At 39.3% G+C, this 27,774-nt stretch overlaps 1 pseudogene; it reads left to right on the top strand.

Moving 5' to 3' along the window:
• Positions 1 to 21,820, top strand: part of LOC101701107 (UBX domain-containing protein 4-like) — a 61,009-nt pseudogene extending 39,189 nt beyond the window's left edge.
• Positions 21,821 to 27,774: the final 5,954 nt, after the last annotated feature.

Here is a 27,774-nt window from a genome sequence, read left to right as displayed (position 1 = left end):
CATCTGGGCATCTCTCTCATTCTTTCTTAGGGTTGGCCCCTCACCTCTCATCACTGGCTTTGCAAATTTTGGAGACCACAGTTTTGCCCTTTAAATCTACACCTCCTTCTTTGTCCCCAACTACACTTCCACTCCTTAGGTTTTCACTCCAGGATCCAGTCCTATTGCTATTCAAACCTTACAAATATTTACCAACACATTCCACTCTAAGCAATGCAATGAATTAGTTACAATGCAAAGTGAACCAGATAAGGCTGTGTCCTGAAAAACTTACAAACAAGTGGAGAAGGTGACATACATAGAGCAGAAGTAATTATCAGAGACAAAAAGAATAAGTCTGGTCTTGCCCACCCCTATGAAATCAACTCGGGTCCAGATTCCATGGTGAATCTAATTTATGGCAAGAAACATGGAACAAAATCTAGCCCTTGGAAGGCCAGACCTGAGCCTCTAGCTACCTCCCTCATTAATTGCTTCCACTCTGAGATGCTAATTTTTATATCTGGAATTTTTACTTTGTCACTGCGGTCAAGTTCCTCTTTTGAAAACTTGCTCAGCACCTAAGTCTCATAATGGCAATTACAAAGTTTATAATTGGATTCTATCTTGGACTCTGTGCCTCAATTTTGGTTCTGGTAGTTTTCATTGCTAAATCTTTCCTATGGCGTGAGATCCTTTTGTGAACAGAGGAATTATCCCAGAATTTCGGCTACTAGATAGTGCTTGGATCATTTTCTTCTTTTTAACAGATTTACTGAGGTATAATTGATCTACAAAGAACTATGCATATCTAACACTTACAAATGGATGGCTTCTTGACATATGCAAGTATCAGTAATAACTTCAAGACAAAGAATATAATAATAAACACGTCCAACACTGCCAAAGTTACTTGTGCTCCTGTGTTTCTTTTTGTTGTAAGAGCACTTAACATAAGACTTATCAATGGTAGAAATTTTGAGAATTTTTTTTTTGTACCGGGGATCGAACTCGGGTCCTTAATGCTTTCAAGACAGGCGGTGTAACCACTGAGCTAAATCCCCAGCCTAATGGTAGAAATTTTGAAGCGTTCAACATAGTGCTAACTATAGGCACTATGTCATTATGGCTGATGCTCTGATGCTACATATCTTCACTTTTAAATTTTAATCTCCTATGGCTGGCTGACCTATAATGTGTGGTCCCTGTCTTAGTCATTCTCTCATTGCTGGGAAAAGTACTCACAAGTTAAAGGAAAAAAGGTTTATTTTAGCTCACAGTTTGTAGAGATACTGTTTAGAATTAAATGGAGGGAATGGAGTGACTCCTTCAGCTTTATTGTTTGTAACTGTACTAGAAAGACATCCCTGTCTCCCTTTGCTTAACTCTGTCATTTCACCTACATCTGCTGCATTATTTATCTGAATAGAACAGAGGACAAAGAATACTTCTGGAGGCACAAGGTCGATAACTGCTGAAATGTAGTTAGGAAACTCAAGGTATAGCAAATACCAACTGAAGAAATTACCCAGCAGACACCCCCCCCCCAACTCAACAAGACTAAGATTCAGATCTCTGAGAAGGGGATCAGGTTTATCACTTACCGTCATCCAGAGGAGGAAAGGCCCTGGAAGCCACTCAGCTGAACTGAGGAATCAGCCCTCTGTACCGACAATGCCCAGCAGTGCTGCTGCACACCAAGCCAACCCAGTTGGGAAGATGCGGTAGAAAGAATAATCACGCAAACCAGAAGTAGACCATCCAGAAACGTCCTCTATGTGGCAGTACAACTTTCCATGGCAAGAATACACTTCCTATGCCAAGACTGCATGGTTCCAGCCTGTAATCCCAGCACTCTGGGAGGCTGAGACAGGACATTACAAGGTCAAGTCCAACCATTGCAATGTAGAGACTTAGTGAGACAAAGTCTCAAAATATATTAAAAAGCATATTAAATATATTAAAAATATTGTAAAAATTAAGTTAAATATATAAATATATAAAAATATATAATAAATATATATATATTTTTTAAATTAAATATATTTTTAAAATGCTGAGCATCTAGCTCAATGCAATGGCCCTAGTTTCAATCTTCTGCCACAAAAAGAAGAAGAAAGAGTAAAGAAAAAAAAAATGGTTTGCAATATCAGTAGAGAAAAAGGGTTGAGTTTGCACCTAATCATAAACAAACACAGGGAACATCCTTGGCCATCTAAACTTAGACAACAATGGCAATGAGGGCAGCCAGACAACAAATAGAATTTGGTTTGAACTACAAGTAGAAGGCTTTGGTCGTCCATTAATGCACGAAAGTACTCCACCTTATTTAGAAACTAGGAGGTATTTTGAGATACTGAAGTTTTTGTTTTCAATTTTTTCCCTCACTCTAAATTAATCTAAAGTTCCAGCAGACACAATAGTAGATACTCACAGAGGATGGAAAGGGCCTTCTGAGGTTGCTGGAAATGGTCCATGTCTTGGTGTGCGTGGTGTTACACAGCAGTACACATAGGCAGAAATCAACAAGGCTGTGCACGTAAGGTTTGTTTTTTTACTTTGTTGTATGTATGTTATAAAGACATTTTTAAAAGTTTTTAAAATTAATATCTATTTCTAAATTTAGAAGATAATTTTTACCTTACTGAAAAAATTTTGAAAGTAAAGAAGACTTCGACTTTCTGATGTGGCAAGCCATATTACTTTGGAGAATCGTGCTCATGAAAACAACTACAAATTCTAGGGAAATATTCCTTTGAAAACCTCATAAAAGCATATAAATCTGACAAAATTGTAAGAATCAAGTGAAAATACAGCAGAAATTAAGAAGGTAGAAAAGAAAGCAGGATTCTTTTTGCTGCTTTTTGAAATAAGCAATTTGCAAATCACTGAACTGAATTACAGCACTTGGCACTGGTTTTGGAAGCCAAGGATAGGGGACCTAATGGGTGACTGCAGGAACATTTAAAGTGGGATGAAGAATGAATAAGTAAATTCTCCAGTTTCTGCCACCAAGATTTTTTAGGAATACTTGCCTTGAATGGAAGAGAACAGAAGCAAAAATAATAGGCAACATATTAAAGACTTGTCATCCACAGATTGAGCCATCATGTGAATTGCAGCCCAAATTCACAAAAAACTCTATGAGTATAGTTTAGTGTCATCAGGTACTAGACTTATAGGACACTTAAAACCTGTGTAAAAAATGTAAATCCTTTCTGGATAAAGATTTCTTCATGTTAAAGTATCAGGCAGCCCCCATTAGCAATTTCAGGAGCACTGATCAATATTCTGAAAAATGACCATGTACAGAATTAAGTGAGGTACTACAAAGAAGAAACAAGAGAGATCACCTTTAGATTTTTGTTTGTTTGTTTGTTTGTTTGTTTGTTTTTGGTACCGGGGATTGAACTCGGGACCTTGCGCATGGGTGGCAGGCACCGGAACCACTGAGCTAAATCCCCAGCCCACCTTTAGATGTTAGAATCATCTGGCATACATTATAAACAAAATGAAAAACAGGCATCACTTTCTTTAGAGAAACAATAAATAAAATTGAAAATATCTCCTTAAAAAGAAAAGTATAAAAAAGACACTGTAGATAACAAAATAGGGCCATAGAAATGAGAATACAAAAATCTTTTTTTTTTTGGTACTGGGGATGGAACTCGGGACCTTGCACTTTCAAGGCAGGCAGTGGCACCACTGAGCTAAATCCCCCGCCCTGAGAAGGCAATAAATAAAATGCAAAGTTCAGGTTGGACAGTGGTTGCCACAATAAAAGAAAGATCGGAAATGGCAAAATGGAGTCCCTCCCCATTTTTGTACAAAAGAAGCTGTACTGGAACACAACCATTCCCATTCATATAGCCTATGGCTGCTTTTATACTAAAATAGCAGAGATGAAAAGTGACAGACATTACATGGCTTGTAAGTAAAAATGCTTATTGGAACTTTTACAGAATAAACTTGCTGTCCCTTGGATTAGAATAAAACACCAGAAGAATTTATTCAGACAAGAAGGTGAAGTCAGACATGTGGCAAACACTTGTAATCCCAGCATTCTGGGAAGCTAAAGCAAGAGGACCAAAAGTTTTGTATTAATATCTTTTTGTTTATATTTGGTAAGAATCTTTTTGGTTTGTATCTTGTACTCTGAGTAACTACTTTGAAGATAATAATACACGGTGTATTAACTATTGTTATTCTCTTATTATTTTGTTATGAAATTTTGTTTTATTTTTTTCATAAAATAAAAAAAGTTAAAAAGAAAATAAAAGTTCAAGCCCAGCCTGGGCAACTTAACCCTGTCTCAAAATAAAAAATGAAATAGAGCTAGGAATGTAGCTCAGTGCAAAGGTCCTGAGTTCAATTTCAATTTCAGTACTGTAGGAAAGAGAAAAAGAAGAAGAAGAAGAGGAGGAAGGAGGAGGAGGAGGAGGACGAAGAGGAGGAGGGGAAGGGGAAGGGGAAGAAGAGGAAAGAGAAGGAGAAGACAAGGGCATGAGGGCATGCTCAAATGAATTGGTAGCTATAAGAGATGTGACTGGGAGTCGCGCTGAAAACACCAAATCAGCCCGCTGCAGACAGGCAGGTCTGCAGACGTGGTCCCGAGGTTGCCAGTCCCACTGAAAACAACGAATCAGCCCGTGCCCTGGCAGCAATCCACTGCCCCCCACCTCCTTTGGCCTCTTCTCTGTACAACCACCTGGTTCCACACTACAAAGACATAGAAGACACCGGACCACCAGATCACTATAGTGGAGCTAATCAAGTTCTCAGCATTTAAAGAATTCCTTCCCAGAGGTAGGGGCTTCTGAGCCACTGTTCCACTGCTCCTGGTCCAGAGGAAGGGTCTGCCCGGCCACCATCCTTCCCGCTGCTCCCAGCCCAGAGGAAAGGGCTTTTGGGCTGACGACTGTCCCGCCGCTCCCGGCCCAGAGGTAGGGGCTTCTGAGCCACCATCCCACTGCTCCTGGTCCAGAGGAAGGGGATTCTCGGCCACCAAACATCCCGACGCTCCCTGCCCGGAGGAAGGAGCTTTTGGGCCACCATCCCTACTGCTGCTCCCGGCCACTTGGCCCACCTCTCCCAGCTCAGAGGAGGTGAGCCGCGAGGGCGCCAACAGCAAACAACCCCCCCCCCCGTCAAAATGAGAAGACAGGTAAATAAGTCTCAAAACCAGACTTCCAGATCACCTACAGCAACCCCAAAGGGAAATGAGATGGAACACTCTGATTCTCAACCACCTGGACCTACTGAACTGGCAACAAAAGGGGATCTGGAAAAAATGAAATCAGAAATAATTTCTCAGATAACAGCAGAGATTGTGCTCCTAGTGCAAGACATGATTAATAAATCTAGAGAGGAGCTGAGGAACATGATGGAATCCCAACATAGGAAACAAATGGAATCCACAAAACAGATGCAAATAGATTTCCAGGAGATGAAAAACTCCATTGAAAGTCTACACAGCAGAATGACCCAATGTGAGGACAGAATTTCAGATATAGAAGATAAGATTGCAATTAATGACCAGGAAAAGAAAAATTGCTTCAAAATTGTAAGGGAACATGAGAACTCAATCCAGCAGTTGTTGGCCAATGCAAATAAGAATAACATAAGACTGATTGGAATCAAAGAAGAAACAGGAGAGAGTGCAGATGACATAAAAAAAATCTCTTAGCAGAAGTAATGGCAAAAAACTTCCCAAGCAGGGGAAAAGAACTTGATATACAGATAAGTGAGGCATATAGGACTCCAAACAGCCTTGATCAAAAAAAATCTACACATAGGCATATAATTGTTAAGATTCCAGAAACTCAACAGAAGAACAAAGTTCTCCAAGCAGTCAGAGAAAAGAAACAAATCAACTACAAAGGAAAGCCCATCAGAATCACAGAAGACTTCTCAATGCAAACCATCAAGGCAAGAAGAGCTTGGAGTGACATATTCCAAGCCCTAAAAGAAAACAGCCTCCAACCCAGATTGATGTACCCTGCAAAACTATCTTTCAAAATGGATGGAGAAATAAGATACTTTCATAACAAAGAGCACCTTAGGAACTTTGTGAATACCAAACCAGCACTCCAAAAAATTTTACACAATATCCTAGGAACAGACATTGAGGATCACAACCCCAGGAAGCAAAGCAGAGTGAACCCATCTGGCATGACAAGAAATTAAATGTAAAGGGGGAGAACCCAACAAAAAGAAAAAGTCATGGCAATGATAAGTCAATACGTTTCAGTTATAACCATCAACGTTAATGGTCTCAATTCACCAATCAAAAGAAACAGACTGGCAGAATGGGTTAAGAAGCAAAATCCAACAATAATGCTGCATACAAGAAACACACTTCATTCAAAATGAAACTCATAGACTGAAAGTTAAAGGGTGGAAAACAATACTCCATGTGACAGGAACCCCAAAAAAAGCAGGAGTAGCTATCTTCTTTGCAGATCAAGTAGATTTCAAACCAACACTGATTAAGAGAGATGAAGAAGGATACTACATGCTTGAAAAAGGGAAGAATCCAAGAGGAAGAGATGACAATCATAAATATCTATGCACCAAACACTAGTGCACCCAGCTATATAAAACAAATACTAACAGACATGAAAAGTCATATAAGCACTAATACAATTGTAGTGGGGGACCTCAACACTCCACTGTCACAAATAGATAGATCAACTAGACTAAAAATAAGTAATGAAATACTAGAACTCAATCGAACTCTTGAACAAATGAACTTAACAGATGTTTACAGAGTGTTCCACCCCACAAAATCAGAATACACATACTTCTCAGCTGCACATGGGTCATTCTCCAAAATAGACCACATACTCACACACAGAACATGTTTAAGTAAGTGCAAAGGAAATGAAGTTATCCCCTGTATATCGTCAGACCATAGTGCGATGAAATTGGAGATCCATAGCAAAAGAAACTCAAAAAAATTCATAAACAGATGGAAATTGAACAACACACTTCTGAATAACCAATGGGTCACAGAGGAAATTAAAGAAGAAATCAGACAGTTCCTTCAATTAAATGACAAAGACAATAAAACATATTGGAATCTATGGGACACATTGAAATCAGTCTTATGAGGGAAATACACAGCAGTGAATATGCATATTAGTGAAACAGACCAAGCCCAATTAAACAACCTGATGCTGAACCTCAAGCTTCTAGAAAAAGAAGAGCAGGACAAACCCAAAGCTCATACAAGGGAGGAAATTATAAAGATCAGAAGAGAAATCAATGCAATGGAGACTAAGAGAATGATACAAAAAATCAATGAAGCCAAGAGTTGGTTTTTTGAAAGAATCAACAAAATTGACAAACCCTTAGCCAACCTTATCAGAAAAAGGAAAGGAAAAGCCCAAATCCATTCAATCAGGAATGAAAAGGGTGAAATTACAACAGACCCAGCAGAAATCCAGAGGATCATCAATACCTACTTCCAGAACCTATATGGCAATAAGATGGAAAACACAGAAGAAATGGACAGATTCCTAGATACATATGAATTACCAAAGTTGAACGAAGAGGACCTAAAAATTCTAAACAACCCAATATCAACCAATGAAATTGAAAATGTAATTAAAAACTTATCAACTAAGAAAAGCCCGGGCCCTGATGGCTTCACTGCTGAATTCTACAAGACATTCAGCAAGGAACTACTGTCACTACTGTTTAAACTCTTCAATGAAATTGAAAGGGAAGCAATACTCCCAAATTCATTCCTAGAAGCAAGCATCACATTGATCCTCAAAGCAGAGAAAAATCCAACCGAAAAGGAGAACTATAGGCCAATCTCACTAATGAACATAGATGCAAAAATCCTTAATACGATAATGGCAAATAGAATGCAGAAGATCATCAAGAAGATCATACACCCTGATCAAGTGGGATTCATCCCAGGGATGCAGGGATGGTTCAATATATGAAAATCAATCAATGTAATACACTATATCAATAGAGCCAAGAACAAAAACCATATGATTATCTCCATAGACGGAGAAAAAGCATTTGACAAAATCAAACATGCATTTATGATAAAAACCCTACAAAAAATTGGAATAGATGGTCTCTACCTCAAACTGATAAAAGCCATCTATGAAAAACCAACAGCCAATATCATACTAAATGGTCAAAAACTGAAATCCTTCACGCTAAAATCAGGAACAAGACAAGGATGTCCACTGTCACCACTCTTGTTCAATATAGTTTTGGAAACATTAGCCAGGGCAATTAGAGAAGAGAAAGAAATAAAAGGAATAAAGATAGGAAATGAAGAAGTCAAATTGTCGTTATTTGCCGATGACATGATACTGTATATAGAAGACCCCAAGAACTCCACCAAAAGTCTCCTAGACTTAATAACCAAATTCAGTCAAGTAGTTGGTTACAAGGTCAACACACAAAAATCAATAGCTTTCCTCTACACCAATGACAGACTCACTGAGAGAGAAATAGGGCAAATAATTCCTTTCACAATAGCATCCAAAAAACTGAAATACCTAGGAATCAACCTAATGAAAGAAATCAAAGACCTCTTCTCTGAAAATTATAGCACTCTGAAAAGAGAGATTGAAGATGATATCAGAAAATGGACAGACATCCCCTGCTCCTGGGTAGGAAGGATTAATATAGTGAAAATGGCCATACTTCCAAAACTGCTATATAGATTCAATGCAACTCCAATTGAGATCCCAGCAGCATACTTCATGGACCTTGAGAAAACAATCCAAAAATTCATTTGGAACAAGAAGAGACTCAGAATAGTAAAAGCAATTCTAGGTAACAGAGTCATGGCAGGGGGTATCACAATCCCCAATCTGCAACTCTACTACAAAGCTACTGTGATAAAAACAGCATGGTACTGGGAAAGAAACAGACCTGAGGACCAGTGGAGCAGATTAGAAGATGCAGAAACAATGCCAGACACACTCAGCCATCTTATCTTGAATAAAGGAGCCAAACACCCTCATTGGAGGAAAGATAGCCTCTTTAATATATGGTGCTGGAAAAATTGTGTTTCAACTTGCCAAAGATTAAAATTGACCTATATCTATGGCCATGCACTAAACTAAAATCAAAATGGATTAAAGAGCTAAATATTAAAATAGGAACGCTGAACCAGCTGGAACAGAGGTTAGGTAGAACTCTTGAAGACATCGGTATAGGAAAAGATTTTATGAACAAAACCTCAGTTGCCCATGATCTACCACAAACAATCAACAAGTGGGATCTCTTCTTATTAAAAAGCTTCTGCATTGCAAGAGCAACCACCAGCAGTGTGAAGAGACAACCAACAATGTGGGAAAAAATCTTCACCTGCTTTTCCTCACACAAAGGTCTACTATCTTGAATCTATAAAGAACTTAAAAAGATCAGAACTCCCAAATTTAAAGACCCAATCTGAAAATGGGCATCTGAAATGAACAGAGACTTCCCAGACAAGGAAGTAGAAATAGCAAATAAATACATGAAAAATGTTCAACATCACTGCTCATTCAAGAGATGCAAATGAAAACAATGCTGAGATTCCACCTCACTCCAGAAAGAATGGCTGCTATCATGAAATCAACCAATAACAAATGCTGGTGGGGCTGTGGGGAAAGAGGAACCCTGCTCCACTGCTGGTGGGAGTGTAGACTGGTGCAACCACTGTGGAAATCAGTATGGAGATACCTCAAAGAACTAGGACTGGAAGTCCCATTTGACCCTGCTATTCCCCTGCTGGGGATCTTCCCCAAAGAATTAAAAGAATCATACCACAGTGATATATGTGCACCCATGTTCATAGCAGCACAGTTTGTGATAGCTAAAACTTAGAAACAGCCTAAATGCTCATCACCTGGAGACTGGATCAAGAAAATGTGGTTTTTTAATAAAATGGAGTACTACTCAGCCATAAAGAATGAGAAACTAGAGACATTCATAGCTAAATGGATGCACATTGATGTGATACTCTTAAGTGAAATAAATAGGACACACATGTATAAATACCGAATAGTTTCTCAGCTGTGAGAAATTGAAAGTGTAAATAAGGACTAAAATGTATAATAGGTAATGTGAAATAGGAAGAAAAGGGCAAAAGGGAAGGAGCTGAGAAGAGTAGGGGAAATGAAAGAAGGGTATGTAATTAATATGAGAAAATGGAAAAATAGGAACAAAATGTTTGTAAATAGGGAGGAATGGAGGGGTTGAAGGGAGGGCTGTGCAAGACTGAAAAATAAGAACCAAGAGAGATTATGTAAAGGTGCAAATTTCCAACGATGAATGTCATTATATTGTATACCTATAATGTACCAATGATTAGAATGAATAATCGATAATGTAAAATAGGAAGAAAAGGTCCAAAGGGGAAAGGAAAGAAGGGAAAGGAAAAATGATGAGAAATGGAAAAAATGGAAAGAAAGTCTTTGTAAATAGAGAAGGGTGGAGGTGGTGAAGGGAGGGCTAGGAATGGGGGAAAAAAAGAGATGTGGTTGGAAAATTCAGTGAACAACACTTAATTTTAAAACTATTTGTTATACTACAAGACTCATTGCCATTGTTCTTCTTAAAATACTACCACTTGGAACACACTAATCCCACCGCTCTTGTAACTTCCTGAAGCGGTTCTGGAAGTCCTTGTTCGTGAGTGACTTAACTTGCACTGTCATGGCAGCTTCTATGTCCTGAATCAGTTTAAAATGTTTACTCCTCATGGTCTTTTTGACTTTTGGGAAGATCCACAAGTTTTGTGGTGTCAGTTCCAGTAAACATGGACGATAAGAACACAACCTATTATTTTTACAAATCTTCCTTTCCCTTAGATGGCACTAACCAGTAGATTTCACCATAGTTTTACTCACATCTTGTAAAAACATCAAAGAGGACTTCCACAACTGATTCAGAAAGTGGTGACAATGATGAGTAAGTGTGTGGTAAATTGTAAGAGAGTTAAGAAAGGAAGACACAGATTTCTTTCTAGAGAAAGTATACGTTGGAAAAGATTTAATGGGAAAGTATAGCAAACATCTTTGCCCAGTACTAGCAGGCTATATATATATATATATATATATATATATATATATATATATATATATGTATATATATACACACATGTATATATATATGTATATATATACACACATGTATATATATGTATATATATATATACACACATATATATAACTGGCACATGGTTCTTGCTTTTCCATAATTTGTCTATATTGTTTTATCTTAGGAATCTGACCAAAGCTTTACGTGACTCAAATGGGCATGTCAGATAGCAGAGTTGAGTTAGCATTGCTCCTTTGCTCCTGGCTGCTACTGAGAGTTAAGTCCTAGTCCGTGAAGTAGCAGAGGTTGGCTGATTTCACTTCCAGCTAAGGTCAACCTGGCTCCAACCAAATCCCTTTTCCTGAATTATGTCTTCTCACTGACCTAATGGGTTGCTGGTTAATTGCAACCCAGTCTCAGCACCCTTTGATCTCTCCAAGCAAAATAAGCAGTGCCTTCCCCCTTTACATCCCTGTCTGCATATCAGCTATCCCTATCTACATATGAGTTATCCCTGCCTGCATATCAGATATCCCTGCCTGCGTAGCTTCCTGACAGATGCTTCTGGATGTTTCACACTGTTCTGCTAAATGTCTTCACAGCATACACTTCTTTCCTTCTCATGCTTGTAGTCAATAAAATACTGGGTGCCCTAGGGTGAAAAATAAGAACCAAGAGAGACTATGTAAAGGTGCAAATTTCCAATGATGAATGTCATTATATTGTATACCTAAAATGTACCAATGATTAGAATGAATAATTGATAATGTAAAATAGGAAGAAAAGGTCCAAAGGGGTGGGGTAGTGGGAAGGTCAGGGGAAAGAAAAGAAGGGAAAGGAAAAATGATGAGAAATGGAAAAAATGGAAATAAAGTCTTTGTAAATAGGGAAGGGTGGAGGGCGTGAAGGGAGGGCTAGGAATGGGGAAAAAATAAGAACCAAGATGCATTATGTAAAGGTACAATTCCCAATGAGAAATGTAATTGTGTTGTATACCTACAATGTACCAATAAAAGAATTTAATGTAAAAAGAAAAAAAAAATACTGGGTGCCCTTGGCACTCCTTGTCTTTGCTGCCTAGAACAGCACTGATCAACCCCAAGGCCCAGTTCTAAGTCTCATTTCTTTTCTTTTTTCTTATTATATTGTATTATAATGCCTCACAGGAGACTGCAGACTTACTGCAGAGGCCTATGGTAACATCTCCATTCCCATTCCCTATAGGGAAGTTCCAAACAACTTTTTCAGGTAAAAGCAGAAAAGTGAAGAGATTTCAGAGATGTGGATAGAGGGTGGGGTGAGGGAAAGGATAAAAATGGGAAACAAAAATAATTAAGATGTTTTATGTGCATGGACCAACACTTCACAATGATTGTAATAATTATGTACTGCATACATGTGCCAATAGTAACTACTATGAAAAATTGTATTCCAAAAACTTGGAAAGTCTTGAAGAAATGGACAGATTCCTAGATACAAATTACCAAAACTAAATCAAGAAGACATAAAAATTTTGAGCAATCCAATAAAAATGGTGAAATTGAGGCAATAATAAGAAACCTACCAACTAAGAAAAGCCAAGGACTTTGACTCATTGCTGAATTCCACAAGACCTTTAAGGACACAATAACACCAGTACTCTTCAAATTTTTCAATGAAGTTGAAAAGGAAAGAGTGCTTCCAAATTCATTTCTGGAAGCCATTATCACTCTTGTCCCAAAACCTCACAATGACTCACCTAAAAAGAAAATTATAGGCCAATCTCCTTAATGAACATAGATACAAAAATCCTCAATATTGACAAATAGAATGCAAAAGAGTCATCAAATGGATCATATATCATGACAAAGTAGGTTTTATCCCAGGTTTGCAAAGATGGTTCGATGTATGCAACACAATAAATGTAATACATCATATAAACAGAAGCAAGGACAAAAACCACATGATTACATCAATAGATGCAGAAAAAGCTGTTGATAAAATCCAACACATATTCATAATAAAAATAGGTATAAAAGGACCTTACCTGAATCTGATAAGGACTACCTATGACAAACCAACATCCATCATCATATTAAATGGGGGAAACACTAAGAGCTTTCCCTCTAAAATCAGGAACAAGACAAGGATATCCACTATCAATTCTCTTCAACATAGTACTCGAAACATTAGCCAGAGCAATCAGGCAAGAAGAAATAAAATAAAAAAAGAAATAAAAGGGATAGACATAGGAAAGAAAGAAGCCAAATTTTCATTATTTGCAGATGATGTGATCCTCTATATATAAGACCCAAAAATTTCCATCAAGAAACTCCTAGAATTAAGGACAAAATTCAGCAATGTAGCAGGATACAAAATCAACACATGAAAATCAATAGTGTTCCTGTACATCAGTAATGAACTCACTGAGAAAGAAATTAGGAAAACAATACCATTCACAATAGCATCAAGAAAAATTACATACCTAAAACCTAGCTAAAGATGTGAAAGACCTCTAGTACGAAGACTATAGGACTCTGAAACGGGAGATTGCAGTGGGCATCAAAAAATGGAAAGATATCCCCTATTCCTGGATAGGCAGAACCAATATTGTCAAAATGGCCATACTTCCAAAACTTACATATAGATTCAACATAATCTTCACAGAACCAGAGAAAACAATCCTAAAATTCATATGGAACCAGAAGAGACAATCAGAGTGTTGGGATTAGAAGCATATTCCACCACATCTGGCTTTAAAAAACAAACAATTGGTTTGTTTGAATTGGGATCTAAACAAGGTCTACACATTGTATTTGTTAGGTCTCTTAAATCTCCTTTAGCTCACAATGATCTCCCGTCCTTTCTTTTGTTTAATGTCTTTGACTTGTGGAAGAAATGAGGCCAGTTGTCTTGTGGAATATACCACCTTTTGAATTAGTTTGGTTGCGTCTCATAATAGTGTTTAACTTGCTCCTCTATCCCTTGTGCTTCTTCTAAGCTACAAATTAGTTCTTTATAATTTTAAGTGAAATAAATAAGACACACATGTTTAAATATCGCATTGTTTCTCTTGTGTGAGAAACCCTATGGATAAACAAGGAACAAAATGAGGGATAGACATTGGGAAGTAGGAAGAATATGTTCAAATGGGAAGGGGAAGAAGGGAGAGGGGAGGGGGAAGGGAAGGAAGGAAAAAGGGAAAAAACAAAGAATGGAAGGAAAAACATGAAAACAAAGCTTTTGAAAATGAGGAGGAGAAGAAGAGTTGAAGGGAGGAGAGGGAAATGGGAAAAAAAGAATTAAGATATATTATGTGCAGGTACAAATTCTCTATGATGAATGTAAGCATTATGTTTGGCAAATATATACTAATAAAAAATTTTAAAATATAATCAATTACATCTTGCATTGATTGATTCACTAGCTTGGAGAATACAATATTTCATAGGAAACCCTGTGCACTTCCTATTGCTTTACATCAATAGGCATATTACATCTATGATCCCCTTTTAGACTGACTAGTGGGTTCAGGCGATGACAATCTGATCCATTTATTCTAAAGATGTTTGTCCTTTACAAACAGTGAATTATCGATGGGGTGATACTCTGGGGCCCTGATAATGTCTAGTTCCATGGCAACATTTCCTCTAATGGTTTTAGCATTCTTTGCTCATTATTAGCTACATTTGTTATTTAATTAAAAGATTCCTACTGTGCTTATTAGCTAGAATTTTTCTGTAAAGAATTTTTTTAATCAACCAGGACTATTTGGCAATCCTAAACCAGTATTAGACTGCAATTCTTTTATCAAAAAAAAGAGAACTTTTTCTCAAAAAAGTACTCATTTGCATACTGAGACTGGTCATTTGCATATTCATTAAATGTCTATTTCCCAAATGCATCTTGTCCTTACAATACTCCGTGATATTTTTGTACATTTTTCCCTCAGTCCTTTATTGGGGCTGCAGTGATTTCTGTCATCGCTCCTCATTTTTCTCTCGTGCAAATTCCAAATCATGTGTCCGGGTCTAGTTCAAATGTTGCCTCTTCTGAGAAGCGTACCTTTATTTTCCCAAGCAGAATATGTCATTTTTTTTCATAGTAGAAAATCTTTACCTTTGATACCAGTTGAATTGATTAACTTCTTTCAAAACTCTGTGCTTCTCAGCACAGAACAATATTCCATGACAGTTGTGTTTAATAAGTTGAATAAAGGAAAGAGTATTAAAAGTTGGGATTCCTATCATCTTTCTCTTGGTATTCTAGTTCTTATTTCTTTCTTTGATACATTGCTAAATTTTTTCACTAATAATAATATCATGTGTTTAGTAATCTTTTGAATTTTCTTAAGTAAACCCAGAAATGCTAAGTGTAGTGAGATTGTCCATTTAGTAAGAGAATCAGAAATGGATCCTGGGTTTTCTGACAATGAGTATAACATTTTTTCCATGATATGACACTTTTTCTATAATATTTTGTACATTCCAGAGGATCAGTCAGATTAAATTACAAAAATAAATTCAAAGCATATTACATTTTAATGTGAAACTTTGAAAACTTTCCCTTAGAGGAAAAAGACAAAAAAACCTTTCTTACCACTTCTAATTCAACATTCATAGTATCTCAAGTATTACATAATTAAAAATTATTAATAGTTTTTAAAACAAAGCCTCTTAAACCTCCAAGTTGGTATTTTCTTCAATGCCTAATTTAAATAATAATAATTGTTTTATCTGAAATACATAAATCTTGATTTTTGCTATGACCTTTTTTTTATAAATCTTGATTTTTTTTGACTGGTATTCTGAGATACATACAAAAATTACTGGCAACCTTCATAAATTTTTACTGACAAGCTTCATAAATTTTTAATAAACTATCTCCCTTTATAATATCCACTTGAAAGATTTTCTAAATTACATAAAAAGGGAAAGTAGTACCAAAATGCATTCTTTTTTTTTTTTTTTTTTTTGGTACCGGGGATCGAACTCAGGTCTTTGCACTTGCGTAGCAGGCGGCGAAAACACTGAGCTAAATCCCCGGCCCACCAAAATGCATTCTTAATGTTACCCTAGTGCAGAGTGTGGTGGTGCATGCCTATATTTATAGCACTCAGGAGACTGAGCTGGGAGGATCACTATGAGTTTGAGATCAGCCTGGACTACGTAGTGGGTTCAAGACTTTGTCTCAAAAAAAAAAATCTAATGCACAGAAAATACATCAATGTTCCAGAATTATCATCTGTTGATATAAAAATTGATATATATTTTTCTACATAATTGGTGTTTCCAGAGTTTTTTCTTTGTTTCTCTTCATCTTCAACTACACACTCTCCTTGAATGATCCAGGCTTCTCATATGGCTTCATTTTCCAGACACCAGTTTACAACTGGCAACATTTTAATTCTGGCTGTGATCAAAGTTCTTCATTAAAAATTCTCTGGGGCTACTTGATATCTTTCCTTGATGTCTCAGTAAAACTGAACATGGACTAAATTCTTCTACTACTGGGTTCCTATCCTCTCTTTCACCCCCTCCCCAAGTTCTGTAGGACCGTCTCTATTCAGAGGGCCACTACCACGTCCAGGTCTTTATCTGTCCTGGTTTCCTCCAAGAGCATTACATATGACCTTTTGGTCCTTGCCTTCCCTTACTATACTTCGTCATTTACACTGCTGTCACAGATTCTGTCCTAAAACCAAATCTGTTTGTCTAATGTCCTTGCTTAAAAACCTCCCTTGGGGCCAGGGATTTAGCTCAGTGGTTTCGCTGCCTGCTCCGCAAGCGCAAGGACCCGAGTTTGATCCCTGTTACCAAAAAAAACAGCCTCCCTTGGAGGTTTCCAGTCTCAAATATAAGTGTGAAAGTTGTAACTCTATTCCAGAAAGTAAAAAATCAAACGAACTGAGAAATCAACAGCTGTTCTTAGATCCATCAGAGAAGGGAGATCGCAGATGCCCCCAAATCGAAGAGATAGACAGGTAGACACAGAGAATAACAACCTAATAAATCAGAAATCCCCAAGCAGAAACATCTAATGCTCAGGTAGGAAAACTTGAAATATAACTGACAAATTGCTGAAGGTTCAGTGTGAACAAGTCTGAGAGATGAAAACTCTGGGGGGACCCAGTTATAGGGGGAGTCCATAAACTTTAATGGGTTTTATTTCCAGGAGCTTGACCAGATTCTCACAGTGAATATCCAAGAAAAAGCTTATGCTTCCAGCAGAAGGAGGGAAAAGGAAGCATTTTGAAATATGTCAGAGCATTTAGTTCTTCCTAACAAAAATCTATCCTCAGGACAAACTATTTTACCACAGCCTAAATATGAAGTGTGATAAAAAAAACAGTGTGTGTTTAAATACAAATATATTACAATAAAAGACACATTGCCATTAATCCCCCTAAAAATGCTCCCCCTTGCTTTAAACACGCTTATCCCATCACTCATGCCACTTTCCGCAGCAGTTCAGGACGTGTTTTTTATTGAGTGTCTTCAGTTGTGTTGTTGTGGCTCCTTCATGTCCTGAATCAACTCAAAATGTTTACCTTTCATGGTCATTTTGATTTGGGGGAAAAGCCACAAGTTCCATGATGCCAGCTCTAGTGAATAAGGTGGACGAGGACACATGGTAATATTTTTACAAGGCTGCTTTTCTGTTGGATGGTACTTGACAGCAGCATTCACCATAGTTTTTTCATACATGGTAATACACAAAAGAAGATTCTAGAACTACTTCAGAAAGTGGCAAAAATGATAAGTGTGTTTGAAGTGAGGAGGACTATTTTTTTTTTTGGTACCAGGGATTGATCTCAGGACCTTGTGCTTGCAAGGCAGCCATCAGCATCACCGAACTAAATCCCTGGTCCTTTACTGTAATAATTTTAAAAAATTTAGGGCCAGGGATTTAGCTCAGTGGTTTTGCCACCTGCTGCACAAGCACAAGGACCTGAGTTTGATCCTCAGTACCAAAAAAAAAAAAAAAAAAAAAAAAATTAAACATTCAGCATAGTTTTGATTGCCCCTTGTAAACTATTAGGGTTTTGTCAGAGCCTGAGTTGGATAAAGGGAAATACTCTTAGCCCAGTCTAGCTAGAGCAACCTAGGAATATAGGGGAAACTTCCTCAACTTGATGAAGAACATCTATCAAAATTCTATAGCTAGCGTGACACATAATGGTAAGAAACTTGAAGCTTTCCACTATGATTGGCAACAAGGAAAGGGTATCTCCTTTCACCACTGCTTTCCAACATATATTGGAAGTCCTAGCTAATGTAGTACAACAACAAAAAGAAATAAAAATATACAAATTGTGAAAGTAGAAATCAAATTCCCTTTATTTGCAAATTACATGATAATCTATGTAAAAATTCCAAAAAAATAAAATAAAATCTCTTGGAACTTTTAAGTGATTATGGTAAGGTTGTAGGATGTAAGGCTAATATACAAAAGTCAGTTTGCTTTCCTATCAACAATGAACTAGTGGAATTTAAAATTAAAACTATAATATTGTTTCTACTAGCATCCCCAAAAAGAAATACTTAGGTATAAGTCTAACAAAATATGCACAAAAATTATATGACAAAAACTATAAAAGTCAAATGAAAGAAATCAAAGAACTAGATAACTGGAGAGATATTGCATCTGCATGGATAGGAAGACTCAATGTTGTCAACATATCAGTTCTTGCCTGGTGCATATCTCAGTGGCAGTAGCTGCCCCAGGGTTTGTTCTGGAAGAGCCAGAGAGCTGAGTCACCTGGGTCATGGGAGCCCACACTTCTTGGCTCAGTGGAGAGGGCCACTATTAGCACTAGGTGGAAGACTGTGACAGCAACTGGACATCCTTTGCCTGAAACCCAATTGTCAGGTAAAAAGGCCGAAAACCAAGACCAGACCAGGCCACAGCAAGCCTTTATTAGGGGACCAGATCTGCCAGGCTGTCTCTGAACAAAGGAGAGACAAAGGCAATATGGCCAGGGCAGGGAGTGTCTCTTATAGAGACTGGGGTGGGATTTGTAGGAGCTGAGGTGGGCTTGAATGAGGTAGTGACTAGGGAATGGAGGAGTCGGTGACGTCACTAGTTGGTAGGAGGTGAGCGAGTATTAGGTTACTCTCTAGGTGGGAACAGGGGCATGCTGGGAAGAAGGGTTTGTTCTTTGGTGGGAGCAACCATCTTGGCATGATGTCACACAGGGGAGGGGGCAAGGCACAATAGGAAGGCAGCTACTATACGTAATAGCTGCTGAGGTAGTGGGAGACCAATCACCAATGTATTGCTTTTAAGTTTCCTTTGAAGGGGGCAGTTGATCAGAGACTTACTGTAACCCAAAAGTTACATCAAAAGACTTAATTAATGCAATAAAAGAACTAAATGGGGAGTTTGAATTAATTATTGATTTAATTTATATCACAAGATATTATGAAATTACGATAAACTAATTGGAATTCATTGTACTAATAGAATTAGTAGAACAGGATACCTTATATTTTAGGTATCTTATGGATGATAAAGACTGGGATCCAGATATAGAAATTCAAGCTTTTTGTGAGGCCTGTGGCCAGTGCATAGATGAATGTGTTTAAAGGATATCAAAACTCGACCTGGGACCATAGAGACTAAACATCAAACTGTAGGGACAGTTGGGACCCTTAGGTAGGATTAGATTAGGGAACTGGGCCCCTTTAAGAGGTAGGAAGGAGGGGGCCTCTGCAACTCAGCAAGCAGCCTAGCTGAGAGCCAGTGGTTTTGAGACCCGCTTCTATGTAGTTACACTGAGCTGACAGTCTTGGCGCTGATACCTGCCTCTGTGCAGGCAGCACTGTCCCTCCTAGAGCAGGTTGCCATGCCCAACCAAATTCCCCTATTGGCCCACAAGACTAAACCCCTAGCAACAAGCCCCCAATATCCAATCAATCAAGCATCGACCCTCAGGGGCTGGAGACAGGACCCCTACCCCATAAAACAAGACCGCAGCCTCAGATTCGGCAGTGTCCCAGCTCTGGGCCCCGCCATTCCTGTGGCTCTTTACCACTTCCTCTTGCAATATGTATGATAAAATTACTTTTGCTTTGCACTGGTCTTCTGTTCTGACTCCTCTTCCTCTTTGTATGACAGAGAGAGAGAGAGAGAGACAGAGAGGGGCAAGCCCAGCAAGGGTGAATCTGGGGACCCCTAGACCCCATACGAACTGGACATAATAAAGAGAGGAACAGAGCCTGAGGGGAGTGACACTGTGGCCCCAGGGTGCCATTCCAGTCACCATCAAGTCAGCAAAGAGGAGCTGTGCTGTGTTTGTGTTATTTGTGGTGTTCCTGGCTGTATAACATGTATATTAGGTAAACAGCTTGGTGTAGTTTTACGTGTGAATAAATACAATTGTGTATCTGTCATCCAGATCAAGATAAAGAACATTTCCATTCCTCCAGATAGTTCCTTTGTGCTCTTTCTCGGTGATAAAGAACAGTCTACACAGATGGCTGCAAGTTGGGAAGATGAGAAAGCAACAGAAGCACCTTCAAACAGTTTTGTTGCTATTAAAATTGATGCCAAAAGATGCACTCATTAAAGGGTGAAACATGAATGGCAAGTGGCAGCCAGTCAGAAAGCTCAGTTTCTACTCCATCTGTCACACTTGAACCTAATGACGCCTCTGAAAACTCTCAATTCAGAAATGCAGAGCTTTGCAAGACACCTCCCACTTCTCCCGCAACAGGAGGAGAAAGTTCAGGCCACGCAAGTCCCTCTCAGGAGCCCAGTGAATGTTCAAATCAGAGGCCTGCAGAGGACCTCACTGTCAGAGTGGAAAGACTAACAAGAATAAATAAATAAATATTAAACTTGAACAGAGGAGAAAAGGAAAGATGAAGAACAGAGAGAAATTAAAAAGGAAATTGAAGGGCCGGGGATTTAGCTCAGTGGTGCTGCCGCCTGCCTGGCAAGCGCAAGGTCCTGAGTTTGATCTCCGGTACCAAAAAAAAAAAAAGGAAATTGAGACGAGAAAATTGGGGGGAGATGTTGGCTTATAAAAGAAAACAAGGAGAATTAAGGAGAATTAACAAAAAACTTTGGAAGAAAGAAACAGAAAAGGCAAAAGGTAGAGTAGCTCAAACGTATATAAAACAGCAAATTGTACTGGATCGTGCATAGAGAGCTGCTAGTTTTACAAAAACAAAGGAAGAAGTAGAAACTGTTAAAGCTGCTGTGTTGCTGCCCAAACAGGCAGAAATTGAAGTCAAGAGGGAATCATATACAGAGAAAGAAATACTGTTGCAAGAATTCAATTCCACCTGCCTGATGGTTCTTCCCTGACAAATCAGTTTCCCTCTGATGTTCCTCTAGAATAAGCAAGGCAGTTTGCAGCCCAGACCCTTGGCAATATTTACCCTAATTTTGCATCAGCAATGACGTTTCCCAGGAGGGAATTTACCAAACATTATAAAAAGAAATTATTGGATTTGAAACTTGCTTCCAAGTGCACCAGCAGGAAGACCAGCTGCATGCACCACACATTCTTCCAGTGGAGACATTTGGACACTGTTGGGGATGGCACTTTATCCATTTCTTGCCACCTGGGGATTGATTAGCACTTTCTTATTTAGTAACCCTCCTCCTACACAGACTTCAGGGAGAGCAACATTACCAGAACCTTCAAACTCTGGATCATCTAGCAAATAAGAAAAGAGTGCTAGAAAAATGAAAGACTTTATAAAAAAGGGGAAAGAAATATAGATCGAAGACTCAAGATGATGGTGAAGATGAAAATACTTGGAATGGAAATTCTACTCAGCAGATGTAGTGTAACAAGTACAATATGTATAATAATCATTTATTCTCTTATGATTCAATTCACTACAATTCTACTGGAGAAATGGGTCTGTTTTATGTTTTCCAACAGATCTATAAATTGTCTCTTTATTCCTGCTTAGTGAGTGTGAGTTAAAGTGTTTAACTTATAAAAGTCAAGACATAAAATAACTGGCTGCTAGGTCCTTGCATACAGTAACTACTTGCTAGATGCCTAAAAGAATAAAAATTTCTGCCACAGCCTCTTTCTATCAGCTTCTTATTTAGTATTTTATATATATCCTTTAGCCTTGTGCTCTCAGATGACATTTTGTTTAGAATGCTTTTCTCCAAGACTCTAATACCCACACAGAGTAACTGGTATATCACTGAGTAATTTGACTTCCAGAGTATTTTAACTAGCCAATCAGATGATGACTTATGCCTAACTTTTTGCTCATCAGCTACAAGCAAATTCTTGTCTTTTTAAATAGTAATTAAATACTAAGTAAAAAAAATCTTTTGCAAAAATCAGAAAGATCTTATTTTTGTTTTAAGCCTCTTTTGCTATACAGAGGTCTGTTGAGGTCACGTTTCTCTGCCCCCCCCCATTCCTAAGCTATCTCAGTAAAATAGCTGGCTACTTTAGCTTGGATATCAGTGAGGAAAGAAATTTTCCAGCATTAAATGATGCCACATTACTGTCTCTCCTCAGCAAGTGAGGCATTGCTTTGTATAACTTTATGTCTTCGTTCTCATTTGATCCAAAATGGATAAGAACTGCTTGTCTATAATCTCTTGCTCTCTCTCATCCTTATAGCAAAGTGTTGTACTCTGTAATCACACTTCCAGAACCTAAAGGACCTGTGGTGTAGCACATGAGGTATCTGATACTAATCTGATTATCCTTAAGAGACTGAAAGAAATTCTTAGTTTGACTTAACATGCCTTATCTACATATTTTTGTGGAGGCCACTAAACTAAAGATGCTTGAAAAGGGGCATGTAGTAGGGTATTTGGAGAGAGGAGCCTCTGGAGCAAGTGGGCAAATTCACAGGCTCATAGGCTCTAAGGATAGCAGTGACTGAGGCACACAGAAGGGCACAAACACTAAAACTGCTGGGGGTGAAAATAGCCCCGAGGCAGACAATACACCATCCACCGGCCCTGCCCAGTGGGAAAGGCAACGCAGGACTCAGTGTTCACACAGCAGAAGTGTGGAAACACAATAGGCCCCAGTGGGGACTCACTATCCATCCTCCATATCTGATGGATTCCATTGCCACAGGTTCTGGAAGGAAACTATCCACCCAAACACCTGAACATGGAGGAAATTTTCTGCACTCATTTTCTCTTTTTCTTTGTTTTTTTAGGGGGAGGGTGTTTGTTTAGTTTTATTTATTTATTGCTGTTTGTTTTATTCTTTTTTTCCTTTCTTTTTCTTGTTTTTTCCTGTTACTTTTATTTCATTGTATTTACTTTCTTTTGTTTTTTGATTAGATTTTTATATCACTTTTCTCTTCTCATTTTCTTTCTTTCTTTTTCAAATTTTACTTCCTCTTAGCCAGGTGTAATGGTACATGTCTATAATCCCAGCATGCAGGAGGCTAAGGCAGGAGGATCACCATGAGTTTGAGATCAGCCTGGACTATATAGTGAGTTCAAGGCCATCCTGAACTACATGGTGAGATCCTGCTCCCCAACACACAAAATTCAAGTTTTACATCTTCCTTCATTTTTCCCTTTCCTACTCTCCATTTTCATTATAATTGCTATTAAGCTTTATTAACTGTTAGCTAGCTTACTCTTTGATATTATTGCTCTTTTTTTCTATTATTTATGGTGATATAGAAGTTGCTTTTAGTAGATCATTACTGTGTGTCAATATTTGGATAGCCTTTGTGTCTGTATTATTATTACAGATCTCTTTTTTATTAAGAGTGGTGGTATAGTTGTAGCTTTTTTTTTTTTTTTTGGTACCAGGGATTGAAATCAGGACCTTGTGCTTGCGAGGCAGGCAGCAGAACCACTGAGCTAAATCCCCGGCACTGTTGTAACTTTTAATTGGTTCTTATAGTATGTTAATATGTGATTTGACTTTGACTATATTATTATTGTGCTGATTTCTATTGCTAATGGTAACATAGTTGTTGCATCTAATTAGTTTTTACTGTATGTCAATATCTGGTTTGTCTTTGAGTCTTCAACATTATTGTGGTTCATTTTCTCCTTTCTGAATGGTACTGGTCATCAAGCCCCCAGAATAAGGTGAGGGAATGGGTATGAAGGTGTTACCATAGACCCCTACAGTGGGTCTACAGTCTTCAATGAGGCACTACAACACAAGCTGATAAGAATAAAGAAACGAGACTTAGAGGGAATTAGGTCTTGGGGATGATCAATGCTGCTGTGGGCAGCAAAGACAAAGGGTGCCAAGGGCACCCAGTATTTATTGATTACAAGCTGGGAAGGTGAGCAGGGTGTGCTTTGAAGACATCTAGTGACATAATGTAAAGCCTCTGGAAGTATCTGGCTGGAAGCATCTGGTGATGGCTGATACGTAGACAGGGATATTGGATATGGATGCAGGGATAACTGATACACAAACAGGGATGTAAAGGGGGAAGGCACTGCTTATCTTGCTTGGAGAGATCAAAGGGTGCTGAGACTGGGTTGCAATTAACCAGCAACCCATTATGTCAGTGAGAAGCCATAATTCAGGAAAAGGGATTTGGCTGGAGCCAGGTTGACCTTGGCTGGAAGTGGACTCACCCAAGCCTTGCTACTTCACAGACTAGGACTTAAGTCTCAGTAGCAGCCATTAGCAAAGTAGCAATGCTAACTCAACTCTGCTATCTGACATGGCCATTTGAGTCACATAAAGCTTTGGTCAGACTCCTTAGGTTAAAGAATATATAGCTGAATTATGGAAGCATGTGCCTGCTAGTACTGGGCAGGGATGTCTACTACAAACACTAAGAAGACCCTCTAATATTACATTGAGTAGGATGAAGAGAATATAACTGAACTGTTGGGTAAATGGTGATAAACTGTTAGGTAAATGGTGGCGACCCAGGAAAAGAACAGCTGAGTACCAAAGCTGCATGGCCATAGCAATGGTTAATGTTCTGTTGTGAAAACTGCAGGCTGAGTTGTGACCTAGCAAGCAGGGTGGGCCCACCATGCCCTAGAAGAGTAGGCAGGGTGTCGGCAACAGAAGTGGCTGGGAACAGCCATTCCAGGAACTGGGGCAGCAGGGGGCAGTTAGGAGTCAGGCTTATCATTTTTCAGGTTTTAAGGATAATAAAGAAGAATGTGGTAAGGCATCAGGTGTGGGAGTGTGAGTTTTCATCCTCATGGAGCCCCTTCAGGCTGAGCAGGAGTGAAGTTGTGGGGCAATAGGGGTAACTGGTGAGAAGCAGGGCAGAGGTCACTTGACAAATGAAGTGAGACATCTGTGTCTGGACAAAGCTAGACAAGGTCTGGAAGAGACAAGGGGCAAATGTGATTAGGAGGAGTATTGAAACAGTGAGCCCAAGAAGGGGTACAAGCCAGGAGCTCCAGGAAGTGGTCAGCCAGCCAAGAAGGGTCCAGGATGAGGCTAGATTTTGTAGGACAGTGGCTTGATCCCGCAGCCTTTTGATGTCATCTTGTATGAGTCCAGAATTCTTGCTGACAAAACAGCAGGCCTTCTGGAGAAAGGCTCACAACCCACCTTTTGTGGTGAGCAAGTCTAGGCTTTTGCAATTTTGGAGCACAACAGCAGCCAGTGAGCTGATTTGATCTTGTATGTGAGTGAGTTGAATACAGCTCTATTTTAAATTGTGTGATACCTACTTAGAGAAGGTAGACAAATAGTGAACAGAAACTGAGTTATCCAGGTAAGTAATGAAGGGGGGGCGTGTTCAGTCAGGTAAGGTGGGTGGCAAGGTGGTCAAAGGAGGTGGTTGAGTTCTAGGAAGAGCCCGAGCAGGAGGTAATTTTGTCTGGGTGCAGCAGAGTAGCAAAGTTTATTTGTTTTTGGTTGGGAACTGAGGTTGTTAATCTCAGAACTGACATTGGCATGGGCAACCACTGGGTGAGGGGCTAGGGCTAAACCTGGCAAGGCTCCTTTGGTTTTGGAGTACTATTGCTGCCACTGCTGTCGGGGAGTGGGGAGTTAATTTGGTTTTGAAAGTTGAAGAATTTGATTTTTTGAGACTTTTAGCTACCTGCTTGGAGAGAGCTGAGAAATAGTGAATGTAGACTTTTAGTCTGGCTGGCTCAGTGCCAACAGCAGTGGCTTATTTTGATTCCTCCTGGGAAGGGAATTAACTGAACAGCTCAAGAAAATCATTTTTTGTTATGGGTAACATGCTTGCTGGATTAATAGAAACTGAAGGCAAAAGCTGAAGAAGCTGATCTGGGGTGGAGTGAACTCAATGAAGGTGTCCTGAAGCTAGAGGTTAGTAATTATTTCTGGGAGCAAAGCTGCAGTTTGGGGAAAGAATGTTAATTCTCATATGAGGGAAAGGATATAAAGCAAGCGAGTATAGGGAATGAGACTGTCATGAGAATGACAGGTACCTTTCTGGAAAAAGGCACACAGAAGGGAGAGAAGGGAGAGGGTTACTGTCCCAAAGACAAGGAGTATGGGGAGGAGGAGGATGAAAGGGGTGTCTTTAGGGGCAATCTTTATCAGCATACTTGAAGATTTTGATGAGCTTAAACTCAGTTGGTCCAATAATGGACAACCCGTAGGGAGGTCAGAGGTCAGTGATGGATGGTCTATGGGGAGGTTGAGGGTTGGTTGCTGGTTTTAGGCATGTGAGATGGATCCAGGAGGGAATTTTAAGTAGTTTTATAGCAGTGAGTGTGGCAAGAAGGACCATGTATTTTGGGCCGCCATCTGTCCCGCTGCTCCTGGCCCAGAGGAAGGGGCTTCTGAGTTGCTGTCCCACCACTCCTAGCCCAGAGGAGGGGGCTTCTGGGCTGCCGTCCATCCCGCCGCTCCCGGCCCAGAGGTAGGGGCTTCTGAGCCTCCATCCCACTGCTTCTGTCCCAGAGGTAGGGGCTTCTGAGCCTCCATCCCACTGCTTCTGTCCCAGAGGTGGGGGCTTCTGAGCCACCAACCCACTACTCCTGGCCCAGAGGAAGGGGCTTCTGGGCCACCACCCCTCCCGCTGCTCCCAGCCCAAAGGAAAGGGCATTTGGGCCACCATCTGCCCAGCCACTCCTGGCCCAGAGGAAGGGGCTTCCGGCCCGCCATCCATCCCACAGCTCCCGGCCCCTGTCCCACCTCTCCCAGCTCAGAGGAGGTGAGCCACATGGGTGCCAACAGCAACGGGCCCCCCACCCCGGTCAAAATGAGAAGACAGGTAAATAAGTCTCAAAACCAGACTTCCAGATCACCTACAGCAACCCCAAAGGGAAATGAGATGAAACACTCTGATACTCAACCACCTGGACCCACTGAACTGGCAACAAAAGGGGATCTGGAAAAAATGAAATCAGAAATAATTTCTCAGATAACAGCAGAGATTGTGCTCCTAGTGCAAGACATGATTAATAAATCTAGAGAGGAGCTGAGGAACATGATGGAATCCCAACATAGGAAACAAATGGAATCCACAAAACAGATGCAAATAGATTTCCAGGAGATGAAAAACTCCATTGAAAGTCTACACAGCAGAATGACCCAATGTGAGGACAGAATTTCAGATATAGAAGATAAGATTGCAATTAATGACCAGGAAAAGAAAAATTGCTTCAAAATTATAAGGGAACATGAGAACTCAATCCAGCAGTTGTTGGCCAATGCAAATAAGAATAACATAAGACTGATTGGAATCAAAGAAGAAACAGGAGAGAGTGCAGATGACATAAAAAAAACTCTTAGCAGAAGTAATGGCAAAAAACTTCCCAAGCAGGGGAAAAGAACTTGATATACAGATAAGTGAGGCATATAGGACTCCAAACAGCCTTGAT

Source organism: Heterocephalus glaber, unplaced genomic scaffold (assembly GCF_053883595.1).
Source record: "Heterocephalus glaber isolate CG9 unplaced genomic scaffold, H.glaber_assembly_v1.0 deba00001594, whole genome shotgun sequence".
Classification (NCBI taxonomy): Eukaryota; Metazoa; Chordata; class Mammalia; order Rodentia; family Bathyergidae; genus Heterocephalus; species Heterocephalus glaber.
Note: the sequence above shows the minus strand (reverse complement) of the source record. Positions and strands in the feature narration are given on the sequence as shown.